Source organism: Lissotriton helveticus, chromosome 7 (assembly GCF_964261635.1).
Source record: "Lissotriton helveticus chromosome 7, aLisHel1.1, whole genome shotgun sequence".
Taxonomy (NCBI): domain Eukaryota; kingdom Metazoa; phylum Chordata; class Amphibia; order Caudata; family Salamandridae; genus Lissotriton; species Lissotriton helveticus.
Genome location: NC_136068.1, coordinates 1,727,318,370 through 1,727,336,423, shown reverse-complemented (window position 1 = coordinate 1,727,336,423; position 18,054 = coordinate 1,727,318,370).

Here is an 18,054-nt window from a genome sequence, read left to right as displayed (position 1 = left end):
TCTGTATGTCTGTAAATGTACACCTTTTTGTGAATCAGACCCAAGAGACGCACAAGTCAAAACATTCCAGTTTTCACAATGGCCGGCTGCAGAACACTTACCGGAAACTATAACAGAAAGGCTGCTGCCAGAATTATATCCACTCAGTGGCTGATATATATGAGCATCTCCCCCAGTGACGTTGTTTATCTGTAGGGCGCAGTTGAGATCTTGCAAATCACCAACGAGAAGAGCGCGTCCTTCATACCGAGGTGACACCTTTGTTGAATCCTTTTTGTCGTAAATCACTAGGCACGTGTCAAACGCAGACCCTTGATACCTACACAGGCGCCAGGTTAATGGCACCCTTCTGTCCCATAGACGAAGTGAAGCTTTGAAGCTGCAGGGAATCACCAGGCAGGACCCCTCGAGCGCCGAGATCTCACGTGGCAGAAAGAACAACTGCTCCATCCGGACTGTCTGGCAAAGAAACACTGCAATAGGAAGAGAGAAGGAAGTTGTGGTTAGATCACTCTATCACACCGTAACACGCACACACACATGTCACATGTACAGTGAGACTGCTCACTGTTGGCTTCAGCTTTAATTTCAAAACAGGGAAGCAACCACGTGGGAAAAACTTTAACGGGATTGGAGGCAGCAGGGAATGGTCATACCTTTTCTAAACCAATTTAGCAATTTCATATCATATGGCTTTCACATTCTAAACCAAGGAACAGGAAGATACTCATTGACACCCCAAAAACAGCTTATCACACCACCTGATCCATCACCCCTCACATCTCGAGGGAGAGGTGTGGCGTCGCCGTCAGGGTGACTGACTCTGGAATCTGGGGAACACAGTTCGGTCCCCGGGGCCGGCAGCAGATTAGCCCAGCACCTACAATAGCGTGCTTAATCTTCCCGACGGCCCCCAGCGCCTACAGACCCTATCGGGTGAAAGTTCATGTTTTACAAATGTGTATTATTATAAACCACAAGTCAACACTATTTGAGGTCCAATTATAACTAAAATAGGTCAGCTGACACTGGGCAAGGCATTTCAATTATCGGGTTGCACTACCTCGTCAATTACTGGTGATTAAAAGTTAGAGAGGGGGAATGGGGAATACCACGATGGTCCTGGAATTAGAAGACTATGTTTTCCAAATCTTTTTTCCGCTCACAAATTCTACTGGTTCTTAGCAGAAGAAAAGTGTGACTGGAGAAGCAGGCAGCATTACTGTGTGCAGTATTATTGGGTAACCCAATATTACGACACCTGGTAATACTTGTATTAGTGTGATTGCCGCTGCCCACGTTCCACGCAGGGGGACATCAGCGAGGCAGCTCTCTAGTGGCCATTCGTCACAGCTCCCCGCCTCTACACGGGGGGCGGGGAGACGAGGCATGCAGGGCTCCTTGCCCCTCCCCGCGATCTCCATGTCACGCGACCAGGGGTGGGCTTACCTGTCGGGGGGAGGCGTACCTAATACTTAAGCCCTGACTGCCCCTGGCACGGCCTCTTTTCCGGCTGTCTGCACGCTCGAGCGCTGTTCTAGGTCGTGTCGTCGTGCCGTTTGTTCGGGTGGACTTGTTCTTAGAGGATCGTGGGTTCGGGACGGTGGGGGGAGGTTTAACCGTTGGCACAAGCATGTTTAGGTAGTTGGGACCAGCGGGCGGATTAGGTCCTAAAACACCACTATTCTCCCCAATGGCGGCGGACCGGGTCGTGCGTTGATCTAGAGCAGTGGCCCGTCCGCGTGCTTTTAAGCGACCCGATGCAGCAGATCACCCTGAGGATCACTTTAGCTCCGAGATAGAAACTTGAAACGAAGTCCAAGGGGTTAACCTGGCCAGCGAGCGTAACTGTCGCGCTGGTTCAGCAATTGCATTGCATTGGGGCACACCAGTAGGTGGGGGGGGGAAGCACTGACACAGACACCAAATTAGTGTGATAAAGGCCGCTTTTATTGGAATCAGGTGCACCTGAACAACACCCACCTGGCCTGTGCCGAACAAAACTAATGCTCACTAAGTAACAACTGCCTGACAGCCCTCCACCCCCACCCCTAAATTTGTCCCCAACATTGCAACTGAAATACCAACATCCGCTCAGCAACCTACCCCCCTACCCACCGACTGCAATGACTTCATTGACCTCACTGACCTCAGCCCCCCACCTGCCAATACAGCCCCAGGCCCCCTGCAATATCCCCCTTTCTCCTTAGGAACACGCCACCAAATACCAGCACCTGTTCCAGCGACACCACAACCTTGACACCCTAACATCCCAGTGCACCATCATCCAACAATGCTCCTCTCGAAAAAACCCAAGGACCCCTGAAAAAAACCCTGGTGATAAACCAACCCCCCCCCCACCCCACAGGGGAAAATGACACAGGGAGGGAGGGACAACGATTCTATACTGGTCCACCCGGCTGCCGTGTCACTGCACCACAAATGGTGGGCAGTCACACAAAATGTCCGGTTATAAACCCGACAAGCCCAAAAGGAGCCCAAAGAGAGCCCAACCAGCCCAACCAGCCCAAACCAGCCCAACCAGCCCAGCTACGGATGCCCGCAGTGCTCACCTAACCCCCCCCCCCCGCTGCCCCAAACTTCCCCGGGGGGGTCAAGCCTCCCGCTGGTTGGCTGCCCCCTCAAATCCCCATTGGGGCACACCAGTAGGTGGGGCCGGGAAGCACTGACACAGACACCAAATTATTGTGATAAAGGCCGCTTTTATTGGAATCAGGTGCACCTGAACAACACCCACCTGGCCTGTGCCGAACAAAACTAATGCTCACTAAGTAACAACTGCCTGACAGCCACCCACCCCCACCCCTAAATTTGTCCCCAACATTGCAACTGAAATACCAACATCCGCTCAGCAACCTACCCCCCTACCCACCGACTGCAATGACTTCATTGACCTCACTGACCTCAGCCCCCCACCTGCCAATACAGCCCCAGGCCCCCTGCAATATCCCCCTTTCTCCTTAGGAAAACGCCACTCGGAAGTCGCCTACGACTTCCGACCCCCCCCTTAGGACTCCTGCCGCCTGGGATACCTGAGCACCCCCAAAGCTCCATCCAGTGCCTCCTTCAACTGCACTATGTACAATTCCATTCCATACCTAGAGAGGTGGACCCCATCCTCCCTGAAAAAAGACACCACTCCGTAGCACAAATCCGGATGCTCCATTCTCCCCACCCCTTCTTTGGCACAGAAATCCCTCATCTCCTGGTTAATCTTACTCCAAGCACTGTCTATCGCTCCTGGGCGCTCAGCTCCCCTCCACACCCGCCTGGGGATAAACTCAGACCAGATGACATGACATCCCACCCATTGCTGTTTGATTTCTTTCAGGCCCCTCTTCATTTGTTTTACCAAGGCCAGCCCCTTACACTGCACCAAGTCGTTTTCACCCAGATGAATCACCACCACATCCGGGCACACACCCCCTCTGACCACCGTATTCAACAAAGGCAACAACCCATGCCAACGCCTACCCCCTTTCCCCCTCCAGTGACAACGATACAGTCCTGCATCCAGTCCCAAATTGAGTGCACAATGCCTTTCCCACTCCGCCTGTTCTGCCCGCTTGACAAATGAGTGTCCCACAATATACACATTCAAAACAGCCACCTCCGGCCCCGCCACAGCACCTGAAAAGAGACACATATCAGAATTCAGAAATCAAAGCAACGACACCCCGTCCGCCTCCCGCAACCTCACGTACGTCCGGTAACAGTCCGACTTCCACCTTCCCAGCCTCTGTATCTCCTCCTTCCCCCAACCCCTACGCGCCGCCTCCGTTGCCTCCCCGATCCGGAAGGAATGCGTCCCAAAAGCCAGTGGGTCCTCACCCATGCACCGCAGGGCGTGCCGCAGAACCCACAACGCCTGAGCCGCCGTCGCTCTGTCACCCCCACCTCATCCAAACACCTCCCCTTCCTTCTCGCACCGGCTCGCCATCAGCCTCCTTCCCCACTCCGCGGGACAAGCCCTCTCCCGCCTGCCTGGGCCCAGCACCACCCATGCTCCGACCCCCCGTTGGGCCATTTTCGAGCGACGCAGACGCACCGCCACCTTTTGCGCTCGCAACTCCACATCCTCCCACAAGACCCCCGTCACCCCTCTTGTGCCCAGCAACTCCGACACCCGAAACGCTCCAAAAAACAGCCAAGACATAAGGTTGGAAAACAGCACCGCCTCGCCCCCATCCCTGCACACCGCCGGCAACGCGCCGATGACCCCTTCCAGCAACACCACCGTGATGGGACGTCGCGACCGCACCTTAGCGCCCTTCTCCCTCGCCCAACCCTCCAGCAGCCGCGTGCCCAGTTTCCCCACCGACGGGGAGTAACCCCACCACAATTTCCCCATGAAAGCCACCGCCGACAGCTTGCCCGCAATCGTCACTCGCGACAGGCCTTTATCCATGAGTACCAACATGAAACGCACCACCTGCTCCTCTCGCTGCCACCGGTCCCCTCGCCTTACCGCGCCAGACAGCAGGAATTCCTCCCAGGATTGCTCGTATGCCTTCCACGTCGACACCGCCACGGACCCCTTCACCAGCTGAAAGACCTGGGCTCGCCCACCGACCACATCTCTCTTGGTACCGGCGTCCTGTCCTCCTCCGCCGCCGTGGCTAGCCCATGGAACCTCTCCCACTGTGAACGAGACAAAGCATCCGCAATGTCATTGTCCACTCCTGGGACGTGGCACGCCTGAAACAGTATGTCATTCACCAAGCAGCGCAACACAAACACCCTCATCAACTTCAGCACCTGCGGGTCCCGGGCCGACTGCCTATTCACTACCTGCACGACCGCCATGTTGTCCACTCGAAACAGCACACGCTTGTGCGCCAACTCCCCTGACCAAACCGTGACCGCCACCACCAACGGAAACAACTCCAAGAACGCAATGCTCCGCCCTCCTGCTTGCCATTGCGCCGGCCACTGCTCCGCGCACCACTTGCCATTCCAGTACAGACCGAAACCGCCGCCGCCCGCCGCATCAGAGTACATGGTGACGTCCCACTCCCAGTCCTCCGCTGGCGCCATGGGCACTCCGTTGAACCTTTCCAGGAACGCCCGCCACGTGCCCAAATCCTCCTTCATCCCCGCCGACAATTTCACATGGTGATGAGGCAACGTCAAACCGGACAACGCCAAACCCAAACGCCGGCAGAACGTTCGACCCGCCCGCACCACATGACAAGCAAAATTCAAATGCCCCAACAGCACCTGCACTTCCCGCACCATCACCTTCCTCTTTGCCAGCATTCCAACCACCAAAGTCAGTATTGCCGACTTCTTGTCGTCCGGTAGGCGTCCTTCCATGGCGACCGAGTCGAGCTCAATACCGAGAAAGGACAACACCGTACTGGGACCGTACGTCTTCTCTGGCGCCAGGGGAACACCAAACTCCCCCATCAACCCGGCCAAACCGTCCAGCTGCCGCTGACAGTCCACCGATCCGGGCCGCCCCACCAGGAAAAAGTCATCCAGGTAGTGCGTCACTGACTCCTAGCCTGTGCGCCTGGAAAAAACCCACTGCAGGAATGAACTGAAACGCTCAAACAATGAGCACGAAATGGAGCACCCCATCGGCAGCGCCTTGTCCACAAAAATGCGTCCCTCAAACTGAATCCCCAGCAACTGGGGATCCGCCGGGTGTACCGGAAGGAGTCGGAAGGCCGACTTGACATCGCATTTTGCCATCAGCGCGCCCTTCTCCGCCGCCGTAACGAGCCTCCGCGCCACGTCCACCAATGAGTAGGTTACCGACGCCAAGTCCGCCGAGATATAGGCATTGACCGATTCCCCCTCCGGCCACGACAGATGTTGTATCAGCCGGAATTGCCCCGCCTCCTTCTTGGGCACCACTCCAATGGGGGAGATGATCAAGCCAGGCATCGGCGGCTCCGTGAATGGGCCCGCCATCCTCCCTTCCCTGACCTCCTTGAACAACTTCTCCCGCACAATACCCTTGTGCGCGTTCACTGACTTCAGATTGTCCGCCCAGTGAGCAATCCGAGGGCCCTCATAGCCCAGCCGAAACCCCTCCCGAAAACCTCGACGCAGCACCGCAGCATCCTCCGCCCGTGGATATGTCGCCAACCATGGCTCCATCCGCTCTATCCTAACCGGCGTATGAGCCTTTGCCCAGAGCCCCTGCTCCCCCCTCTCTGCCTCCCCCCTTTCCGTCACCCTGACCCCCCCCGGGTTGGGCACCTCCTTGTGCGGGCTTCTGTCCGGGTGGGCCCCCGAGCCCCCAGCAACGCAGCACTGGGTGACGCCACCCGCATTTTGAGCACTCATGCCGAAAACGGCATGCCGCCCGCCCGCACGCTCCTCTATTGGAGTCCCAGCAGGCCCCGACCGTGGCCTGGCCGCTAGGCTCCCCCTGCCCCACCCCCCCACGGGTGGGGCGGGCAGCAAAGGGGGGCGTCACCAGCGGCAAACTGCAAGCCGTGTAGATGGTGTGGCTGAACTTGGCCCCGCCCATCGTCGGCTGGTACAAGTCCGAATCCAGCTCCCCCCATAGCGCCTCCGGGTCAGCCGCCATGCGCGCCCGGAACTCCTCATCATAGTGTGACCACGTAAACCCGCCGTAAGTCACCGGCGCCCTCCGCACCACATCCATATATTTGAAAAGCGCGACAGACCGGTCCGGAAACTTCTCACAATACACACTCGCATATATGAGGAAAGCAGCCGACCAATTATCCAGCGTCAACGGTACCTTCGGGCGCCTAGCTAACTCCTGCTCCTCCTCCTTTGACCCTTCCTTTGACGTCAACTCCCTGTGGAGAAGTTTCAAGATGTTAATGTACTCGCCCTTCCATATCTTTTCTTTCGTCGCCAACGAAAGGTGCGCCCCTAGCGGCTTGGTCAGCTCCATGTACGGTAACTTACGCACCGGCACCAGACAACTCTCCTTCCCCCCCACCGGCCGCGTCCTTAACGCCGACCGCCGTCTCCCCGCCACGCGCTCCTGTCCCATCCTATAACTCGCCTTCTGTGCCCACTCCCGCATCCTACACGTACCGTCCCCGCACCAGCCGCCATCCGTCTTCCCCCTCACCCCCAATCCCCACTGAGACCTGCACACAGCGCCGCTTGCCACTCCCCGCTCCGTCTCCTGCCTTACCTGGCGTCAAGGTCGGTGTCCTTGCCGGATCCCGCCACTTAACCAGGTGAGCTGAGGGGGCCGTCACTCTGGGCACTTCTCGCCTTGCCGGAACCTGTAATATACTGCCAACAACATTACTCGCCCCCCGTCCTCCCTAATCTCCCCCTCCTCCTCCGCAGACTCTCCATCAGCTGCCTCCACACAACCCCGGCCCCCCCCCTGGGGAGTCCAGCCGGCTCAATCCCGCTCTCTCCCCACACACCCGCATCAAGTCAACCAACTCCACGCTCTCACGCCCCTCCGCCACCCTCGCATCAAAACCAGAAGTATGTGCAACCATCCTCACTCCCCTGCCCCCGGCGGCCGTGACAACCCTTCGGGGGAGGGGCCGCGGAGACGACTCCCGCCTCCATGCGCCGCGCTCATTCGCCAAGTCCCTCGCTGGAGCTCGCCCGCCCGCACTAGACAGAGCCGGCCCATCCTCTCGGTGGTGTGGAGCCGCATGCTGCTCACCCGAGCGCCTCGCGAACAGCTCCTGCCAAGGAAATAAGGTGGAGTCCAGCATACCAGGGTGGAAAAACCTGCCGTCCCCCCCACACGCCCCCCCTTCCCCCACTCCACCACTCCCCCAACCCACCGTCGCCCCCCGCCTCCACCCTGCTGAGTGGCCACCGCGCCGCGACGGGATCCCCTGCCCCCCAAGCCCCAACCTCCTTCCCAGTCTCAGCCTCCTGGCCCCCCCAGCACCAACACCCCCAACTGGGCCACGCACCCCCCCTCTCCCCCTCAGGCCCCCTCCGCCACACCCCAGCCTCCCCCCGTCCCGCCACTCCCCCCTGGCCCGCCGCTCCTTCCCGCACCACCGCACCCCCCGCCCTACCCCCACTACCCCACCCGTCTCCCCCACTCCACCGCGGCCCACCCGACTCCCTCGCTGCTCCGCCGCTTCCCCCCCTCCACCGCCACTCCTTCCCTGCATGCCACCCCCCCTCGCCAAGCCTCCCCCACTATGCCCCCCCTCCTCTGACGACGAAGAGCCCCAATCCAGCTCCGTGTCCACCCCCTCCACCCCCATCTCCTCCACTTCCGTCTCCTCAATCAACAAAGGGGAGCCTGCCCCCCCTGCGTCCTCGCCCCTCTCCGCCTGCAGCCCCCCCTGTTCCACCAGCAGTGCCCCGGCCTCCCCCCCTGGGTCCCGCCCCCCCCGGCACCACCCTCAGCCCCCGGCCCCCCGCCCCACTCCCCGCATCCCCTCCCACACTCAGCAACTGCTCTCCAGGGTCCCCCCCACCCCTCCCTGCTCTCCCATCTCCATGTCAGCATCTCGGGCCCTCTCACCCCCCACGCCCCCAGGCACCTCATCTCGCCCCCCCAACCCCTCCACGAATGACAGCGCCTGCTTCCGCCCCCTCCGCCCAGCCGTCGCAGCTCCTCTCCGCACCTTCCTTCGTGGCGCCGCATCCTCGCGCTGCCCCTCGCTCCTCCGCCCCCCTCCCGCCTCTCGGAGCCGGCCGCGGTCGCGACCGCGGCGGCTCACACGCCCACACGGCTGCCACGGCGCCATTGGCAGCGCGCCGCAGCGGCCTTACCTGCAAGTCGGGCCTCACAATGTCCATGCGTCCTGCCTCCCCCAACAGCCGCAATGCTTCGGCCACCCTGGGGTCCCGGAAAGCCACCATACCGCCCGATACCACCGCACTGCAATCACACGAAAAGCCGACACCGCCTCCTGACACAAACCATCCACGCCCCCGCGCACGCCTCAAGCCTAACAATAAACAACGATTCCTATACTGGTCCACCCGGCTGCCGTGTCACTGCACCACAAATGGTGGGCAGTAAGCATGGGCGTAAAATCCGTTCCGCTCGCGGATTATGCGGATTTTCGGCAAATTCGCAATCCGCGAACTCTCGCGAATTTGCCGAAAATTCGTATATCCGCGCGAAGCGGATTTTTTGCTTGGGCGCACTTGCCAAATAGAATACTATACAATTTTGCGGCGCACAGCGTTCACTTACCGTCATTCAGCGTTTGAAGAGTTGTTTTTCTCCATGTTTGCGTGTGCTGCGCCATTTTGGATCTTGCTGCGGGATCCCGCGGGAGTTTGTCGACGTCATCGCGGCTTGCCACCTTGCACAGCGAGAGTTTGGCAACGCGAGTATGTCATAAAGGCCCGTGATCACGCATCGCGGGAGTAAACACTTGCAAACACGTAGCTGCGGCGGGCAGCGACAATCTCGCAATTGCGAGATTGCAAAATTTGCAATTTCGCACAAGAAATCCACCAGCAGGCAGCATAAACCTTGAAAATTATGATTTTTATCAGAATAACTCCTCAGGTTGACATTTGCCTGCACTTTTTTTTTTGCTAGGAGTCCATTTTGGAGGGGAGGGGGGGTGGGAGGAAGGAAGTGCCCCACAGTCTCCAACTTCCTGTTCCTGTCCAGCAGGTTCGTCCCAGTGCTTTCTTCATGTGCTGGTCACTTTGATTTGGATCTTGACCTGGAAGGATTACTTTTTGTGGATGCTGCTGGATATTTGGATTTTTGCAAAACTGAAAGCACTCAGCAGGTGCAAAAGTTCAATCTTATCATTAGTACCCATTACCTGTAGTGCTTCCTGAGGGGCCCCTTCAGAGTTCAGTTGCCTACTTGCAACTATTCTATGACCCTGCTCTGACCCTCACAGCAGGCTCAGAGAATAGCTACAAGTATACAACAAAGGTCCTGTTAAAAAAATTACACTGCAACAGAAAGCAATTACAGATAAGGAAGCAGGTGCCAGCCTGGAAGTTCAAATTCAGTGACACATTAATCAGCCCCTAATTCATTCATGTCAGTTGAGGCAGGGCAGGTGTGCTTTTCCCCCCATAATCTACAGTGATGAACTAGAGGGTGGCATGGGTGAGCCAGAGGGTGGAGGTGGTGAAACAGAGGGTGGCAGTGGTGAAACAGAGGGTGCTGTGATGAACCAGACGTAGAAACAAGATGGTCGCGACCGTTGCTACCCGACAAAATTCGCGAGAGTTCGCAGATTTTGCAGATTGCGAATCCGTAAATACGCAATTTCGCGAATTGCCAATTCGCAAAATCCGCCCATGCTTAATGGGCAGTCACACAAAATGTCCGGTTATAAACCCGACAAGCCCAAAAGGAGCCCAAAGAGAGCCCAACCAGCCCAACCAGCCCAGCTACGAATGCCCGCAGTGCTCACCTAACCCTCCCACCCCCCTGCTGCCCCAAACTTCCCCGGGGTGTCAAGCCTCCCGCTGGTCGGCTGCCCCCCCAAATCCCCATTGCGGCGCGCCTGCTGACCTGGAGCCCCACGTGGCCGGGGTACCTTACAGACTTTAAATACTGCAGCTCTCACGTTATGGCCATTTTTCCTTGGCCTGATGCCGAAGTAATCGTACGTGGTGGCACGTGGCCGGGGTTCCTTACAGGCTTTAAGTGCTGCAGCTCTCACGTTATGGGCATTTTTTCTTGGCCTGATGCCGGGGTAATGGTACGTGGTGGCGGCTACCGGCCCTTCCTGGCTTTTCGCCCGCCGCCCTCCATTCCTGCCTGCTTGGATCGTCCCACCCCCACCCATCCTCCGCCTCGTGGAGGTGCGAGAGCTCCAGGTCGTTTTTCTCGGCTCTGACCATGCCAGCGGCTGTACAGTCTGGGGCCCTTTAAATAGGGAGGGTAGAGCCAGGGCCGGGTGTGGAGGTGGGCGTCAAAGATGGCCGAGGGTTTCCCTCTCCCTGCGTCTTTTCATCTTCCGGATCGAGCACCAACGGGCTAATCGATTTACCCTCACCACCCCACAGTTTTTCGCTCTACCCGGCAACCGCCTCTGGGCCCCGGCCTGGCTTCTGTCGGATGAAAACGGATGCGCGGATGCGCGGGTCTGAGAACGAGGAGCTTTGCATTGTAAGCAGAGGAATGAAGTATAGCGTTTGCAGAAGTCCCCGGGCATCCGAACCCAGCATCTAGGCGTCGCAAGGTTTAGCTTGTTGGCGTCTTTACTGTACAGGGGCTGCTCGTGTGGGAAGTGTGGGTATAACCAGTCCCTTATGTTCGCTTGTTGAATACCCTTGTCGCCAATGCTGATTCTCAACCCACTGCCCCTACTCCCCCCCACCCCCCGATCCCAGATCCCCATCGCCTCCATTTATTAGATGTTCACATTTTCCAGGCAGTCATCTATTTATCTCTCCTCGGGTTTGCACTTAGCACTTCTATGCCCCTGGGATCCAGAGCAACAGAAAGCCTGAAATAAACACAGAAATATAAAGAATGTGTCTTTGTCATCAGTATTCAAGCTGTCTTTGGGAAGGTGTTGTAATCGTTTCTCCTGGTACACCATAATCGCGGGACTTAGCTTAGGCTAAAACTAAGGTTACGCGCTTTCCGAATGTTGCTGGATAGGGGACGTTTGTTTGGCCCCCCCCCCTGGCGATGGGCAAGGATATTGGGGCGCATTCAGTTATAGCAGGGCCTACACCAGCACGGTTGGAAATGCGATCCCAAGACATGCATGTTAGCAGGTATTGCTGTCCCAGGCTGTGCAGCGATTGTTGCTTAACTCATGTGACCTAGCTGCAAAATAGGGCGGCCATCGCTCATGGGTTTTGCAATGGTGGGCGGTTGCGTGTAGCGCCCGTGGTCAGGCTTGTGCCTTTTACTATCCTAGCGTTTTCGTCCGGTTCACGCAGTGCATTTAGACGTGGTCTACCATTTAAGAACATAGCGCCTTGCCGGGGAGGAGATAATAAATCTTAATTTTTAGATCCCAGCTATTGCACATGCCTTCGATCAGACAATGGTCACTAGTTTGACACCGCCCGCCAGCCTGCTCTTTTCAATGCGATTTCTTACTGGGGAGCAGGTCACGGTACCCAGAACTAAGAATGAGGCCAGGGTTTTTATTAAATTAAGCGAAATGAGTGGGGCGACGATTTGTTTGCTTTAGACACTAACACAAGTGCCACCATTGCCTACGTAACGTTTGTCCTGGGCTTGAGTGCGTGCCGAAGCTATGTCACTCAGGTCGGGACCGGGCAGGCCTCAAAGGGGGTTTGGCGGGTATGCCTGTTCAGGCACCATAGGATGGGAGCGGGCTTTGTTAACCTTGCATTGTCATTTTGGGTCGTGCCCTGAAGGTTGGAAAGGACTGGCCGGCCCGGATACAGTCCGCAACCGCGAGTGAGAACAGGGACCCGCAAGGGTAGAAGCCACCAGTAGGGACACCCTTGGAACCCCGCTACCGCAGTAGGGTCTGTGGGCTGAATTCTTGGCCTTGGCTCAGGCGTAAGGACCAGCGTGGGCCCAAGGTTTTATCGAGGCGCGTAGGCAGGAGGACTCCGGAGTCGTAGTCACCCCCACACCGGATGACGTGAGTGGACCTTCAACTGGAGGGTCGCGGAGGTCCAAACGCAACCGGAAACACACCCGCAAAGACTTCCCGGCCGAGGCACCGCGAGCCAAGACGAAACCCACGCCGCCGCCCCCTGCAGCACTGGCCCCCGAACCAGCAAGTGCACCAGCTGTGGTGCAGGAATCGGCCACTGGCCTAACTGACCTGGCCCAAATGGGTAAGGCTTTGGACGAAATGCTGGGACTAATGGCACTCTTTCAGAAACGTTTGGATGATGTGACGGCGGTACCACAAGTACTGCCACTCCCCCCTGCACCAGCGGCCCCGACATCGGTGCTGCAGGTGTTGGCCCAACAGGGGGCTCCGTCTGCATTGACCCCTGGGGCGGGGCCCACAGCCTCCAGCATGTTGGTCCCTGTATCCGCCGCTCCCGCAACCCCAGCAGTAGGGCTGCCTGCCCAGCTCAGCGGCGCGACCCCCCCCCAGCACTTGCGTAACAATTAACAAACCCTACTGTGGCACCGGGGTTGGTGCCCGCCCTGCCCAGTGCAACAACACCACCCGGCGCAATAGGCACGAATGCGTCAGAAGCGGTGGTACAGTCCGGCCCGACCGGGGCCACCCCGGTCCAGGTTGAGATAGCAAAGGCAGCTGGAGGAGGGTTACCAAGATCGGCAGTCACCCAGGCACCCCTGGCATCAGGCCGTTGTTCACTAGCATGGCAGGTACCTCAGGCAGCGAAAGAAGGGATTTGGAGACAAGAGTACATCGATATTTTGACATTACTGATGCATGGTACTGCGGGGCGGACACTAGAAAGATGGGGGGGAAGACCAGGTATCAGCGAGAAGAAGACCAGGTATCAGCGTTGGCCCGAGAAAACAATAGAGAATTGGACAGAGGCTTTCAACATCTTAGTGGCAGTAATAGCACAGAAAGACCCTGGCCAGAGTGAGGCCTTGATGGAATACGCTAGCAGCATCCAGCAGGAAGCAAGATAGTCAGGGGGGATGGGTTGGTTCATCTATGATCAGGATTTTCGGAAGACAACGGCCATATGCCCTGATTTAGGTTGGGACCAGAAAGAAATACAACTCTGGATCAAGCACATGTGCAGAACAGTCAGCGACAAGAAAGACACATCATACAAAGCACAGGGTGAGAAAGACAGCAAGAAATGGGAGCAATTCCCTAGGCGGCCGTTCAAGCAGTCCTTTCGAGGGGGCCGTGGGAGGGGCCCAAAGGCAGGACCTAGACGTTTCAATTCTGGGACATGCAGACTGTTCAATGGAGGGGTGTGCACCTGGGGTAGGGCGTGCAAGTTCACCCACAGCTGCAGCAAATGCGGTGCACAGCATGCAGCAATTGCCTGCACAACCAGCCAAGGCTTGCCCCCCGCCTCCCAGGCCCACAGATCAGATGCTCCACGCCAATGAGGGTGTCAGTGATGGCCGGACCACAATGATGACAGACAGCAGGCCCCCACCCATTCTCGACAGGCAGGATCAGCCCCATGTGTACAGCAAGTGTCCTTCCCCCATTATCATGCAGAACTTCCTACCACTAATAAGGTTATATCCGCTCTTGAAGGAAAAAGCGCTACTAGCTGAGGGTTTCATAGATGGTTTCAGGATACCATACAAGGGACCACTGGGTTGCAGGGATGCTTTAAACCTCAAATCAGCAAAAGAACTCCCGCTAGTAGTCAGTGAGAAGATCAGGAAGGAGGTGGCCCTAGGGAGGGTTGTGGGCCCTTTCTTCTCCCCCCCCGCCCCTTGAGCACTTCCTGGTCTCACCATTAGGAGTTGTGCCAAAAAAGAGGCCAGGGACATACCTCTTGATACACCACCTATCCTATCCCAAGGGCAACTCTGTGAACCATTGGCTGGATGAGGGGGCTTGCTCTGTGTCTTACTGTTCATTTGATATGGCTATAGACATGGTAAGGAGGACTGGCAAGGGGGCGTGGTTGGCAAAGGCCGACATTGAATCCGCGTTCCGTCTCCTGCCGGTACATACAGCCAGTCAACACCTGCTAGGTTTTAGGTGGGGTGGCGAATTCTTCTTTGACCGCTGCATGCCGATGGGTTGAGCCGTCTCCTGCACGTATTTTGAGGCCTTCAGCTCCTTCCTTCAGTGGGTACTATCCGCCACGCATGGCATATCCCAAGTGACACACTACCTGGATGATTTTCTGTTTTTTCGGCAGGGTAGGGACTCGGGAGTGCACAGAGGGTCTGCAGGCCCTTGAGACGATGGCGCGACACCTTGGAATGCCCCTTGCCCCGGGAAAGACCGAGGGTCCGGCGCAGGTCCTGACTTTTTGGGGCATTGAGCTGGACACCATCAAGGGTGAATCCAGGCTCCCTGCCGATAAGGTTGGCGATTTGAAGCGGGACATTCGGTCTCTATTGGGCAGGGACAAGGCGACCTTGGGGGTTGTGCAGAGTCTTTTGGGTAAGCTGAACTTTGCGGCACGGGTCGTACCAGCTGGCAGAAATTTTTCCCGCAGGTTAGCTAAAGCTACAGCCAACATAAGCAAAAACCCCACCTGGTCCGCCTGGGTCCTGGTCTGAAAGCAGACCTTAAAATGTGGGACGGTGATTTGGAGGGCCCCCTGGGAATGCAGCCAAGAACTTTGTCTTTTCTCAGATGCATCAGGTAAGGAAGGTTTTGGTGTTATCTTTGGAGAAGTGTGGTGTGCGATGCGCTGGCCCAATGCATGGCGGAAGAAGGGGATCACATCAAATATAACTGTCCTTGAGCTCTTTCCCATAGTTGCGGCATTGCATTTATGGCCAAGGGGGCTGGGCAACAGAAAGGTAGTGTTTTGGTGAGACAATATGGCTGTAGTTCAGGCTATCAATGGGCTATCAGCCACATGCCCCCTTGTTTTGAGTCTACTGAGGGAATTAGTCAGGGCGCGTCTTCAGAATAACACAGAGTTTAGGGCGCGACATATTGATGGTGTAAAGAATGTGGCAGCTGACGATCTCTCTCGCTTTCAGTGGCTCCGTTTCCGAGAGGCCTGGCCGCGGGCGAGGGCGGCGATGACACCATTCCCGGCATCACTATGGCGACTCCTTCGGTGGGGGAGCGATTGAAGAAGATGGGCGAGCGTTCCCTGGCCCCTGCTACCCGTAGGAAATATGCCTCCCAACTGGCCACTTTCAGAACAGTGATAGAGTCTTTAGAAGCGGCGTCATTGGGACTTCAGGAACAGGTCAAGAATTTTGTGGTTTGGGCCAAGGAGATTGGCAAGACCCATTCCTGGGTGTGTGGCCACCTTGCGGCACTTAAGCATGGCACCAGACTCAACGGGGGTGATGACCCCACTTGTTCTTTCAGGGTGAGGGCATCACTGAGAGGGTGGGCACGTGAGGAGACAAAGTCTGCTGAAAGCAGATCGGCAATAGAATTCCCCGCATTGCAGCGCATGATAGAAACCCTACCGCTAGTCACCAATTCCCCTTTCGAGGCTCGGCTTTTCTCCGCTGCCTTCTGCTTGGCTTTCTTTGGCGCCTTTAGGGTGAGCGAGCTCGTAGCTAAAGCAAAGACAGATAGGACTAGGGCAGCATTGGATTGGCTGGATGTCTGCGCGACAGACGCCCCGGTACTCCGCATTCGCAGATCCAAGACAGACCAGGCTGGTCGGGGCACAACAATGGTGCTGCAGGCTTTAGGGGATCCCAGATACTGCCCTGTCGCCACGGTCAGGGAATATTTGAAGACCAGACCGCTCCTAGCAGGGCATTTCCCATTCATGCAGATGAGGCGCCATTGACCAGGTACCAGCTGGAACGCATCATGGGGGCAGCTTTGGCCAAAGCCGGTCTCTCAGGAAAGGGGAAGAAATTCTCGAGCCACTCCGTTAGGATTGGAGCGGCCACGGCTGCATTCAGGGCAGAGATGGGGGCTGAAGGGGTCAAAAGGGTAGGACGATGGAACTCGACCTGCTTCCAGCGATACATTCGCCCCTAGTAAACCCAGGCTGGGAAGGGCAATTGTAGTACCTAACGGTCCCAAAGATATGTGCTTAATTATGTCAAGAAGATATGCAGTCACGACTTTTGCAGTTAATTGTGTGCAGTGTAAACCATTAAACCACGAGTGTTAAGTATACGGCGTCCTCCCCTTTTGTTGAATATTGATTTGTCTTCTTTCCAGCGGGCTGTTGCGTGTGGGTGATGGGGCATTCTTATGTTGCCAGGTTGGAACAGTGGGCAGCACTCAAGGATTGGAGCCGGGGTTTCGCACAGACGTAGTTTGTATGGTTGGGATACCCAGGAATGAAATGGGGCAACGTGAGGCTCAAGCTAGACCAACACCTTGCTTTAAGGGGGGCCCCACCCAATGTCCTCATTATCCACCTTGGGGGGAACGACTTAGTCATCAAGGGGAGGAGGGCATTGATTCATGTCATGCAGAAGGAATGTCTGACAAAATATCGATAACACAAATATCGATATACAAAAATATCGTAACAAAAATATCGAAGTAAAAAATATAGGAATCCTATCCCTAACAAGGTAAGTACAAATATATCGAGAAAAAAAATATAGAATGACAAAAATATCGTTTTTTGTAAAATATCGTTTTTTAAAATTAAATAAAAATCTAATATTAACAAAATAATACTTATAAATGTAATAAACATATTTTAAAAAGTACTATAATATTTAAAATTAATACATAATGTAATACAAATTAATATTAATAAATATATAATACATAATATATTTTTCATTAATAACTCTAAATTAATTATTTTCATAACTTATAAAAAAATAAAAATATAATAAATTACTAATACATTTATACTAATGCATGGAAAGATGGCGGAACCTTCATAAGAATGCACCTGATCCGAGATAGCCTCAATAGTAAATCTGCCCCTTTCTTAATAGTTAAAGAGGGATTATGTGCACACCGATTGAACACCCGCCAACACAATGCCAGTCCTAAACAGAACTCTAACATATCATGAAAAAAAGCACAGGTGCACCATATATCAAAATTATACTACATTAGTAATAAAGTAATGAAGCACAAATGGTGAAGTCCAGAAGTCTTGTTTGTTTGATTCTTTATTTTTCACAAAAAGGAACAGCCGACGCGTTTCGTCCCGTGACGGGACTTCTTCAGGGCTGTGTTTAAAAGAACAACATGTACAACATACAATTAAAATTATGCTCTATTAATTGACTCAGCCGAGCAACAATAGTCATAAATTAAAAGAACATTTGAAAGAATTGTATCAAAGGTAAAGCTCCTATTTGCTAATAGTTCCCAAGGCAGTGTATGTGTGGCCTACCCCCGGGTAAGTTAAAAACAATCAATGAAAACTATAATAAAGACTAGAACAGAAGAGGATTTCCAAAAACATGTACATAGGAAGGAGAGAGGAGAAAAGATACATGTCACTAATTCAATTAGCAAATATTCATTTGTTTTAAGAGTATCAACCGGTCAGTCTGGAATACATGCGGAAAAATTGTAAACATATAATGTGATCCTAATGGGGCTAAAGGCAATAATGACTGAAAATTCAAAATTTAAC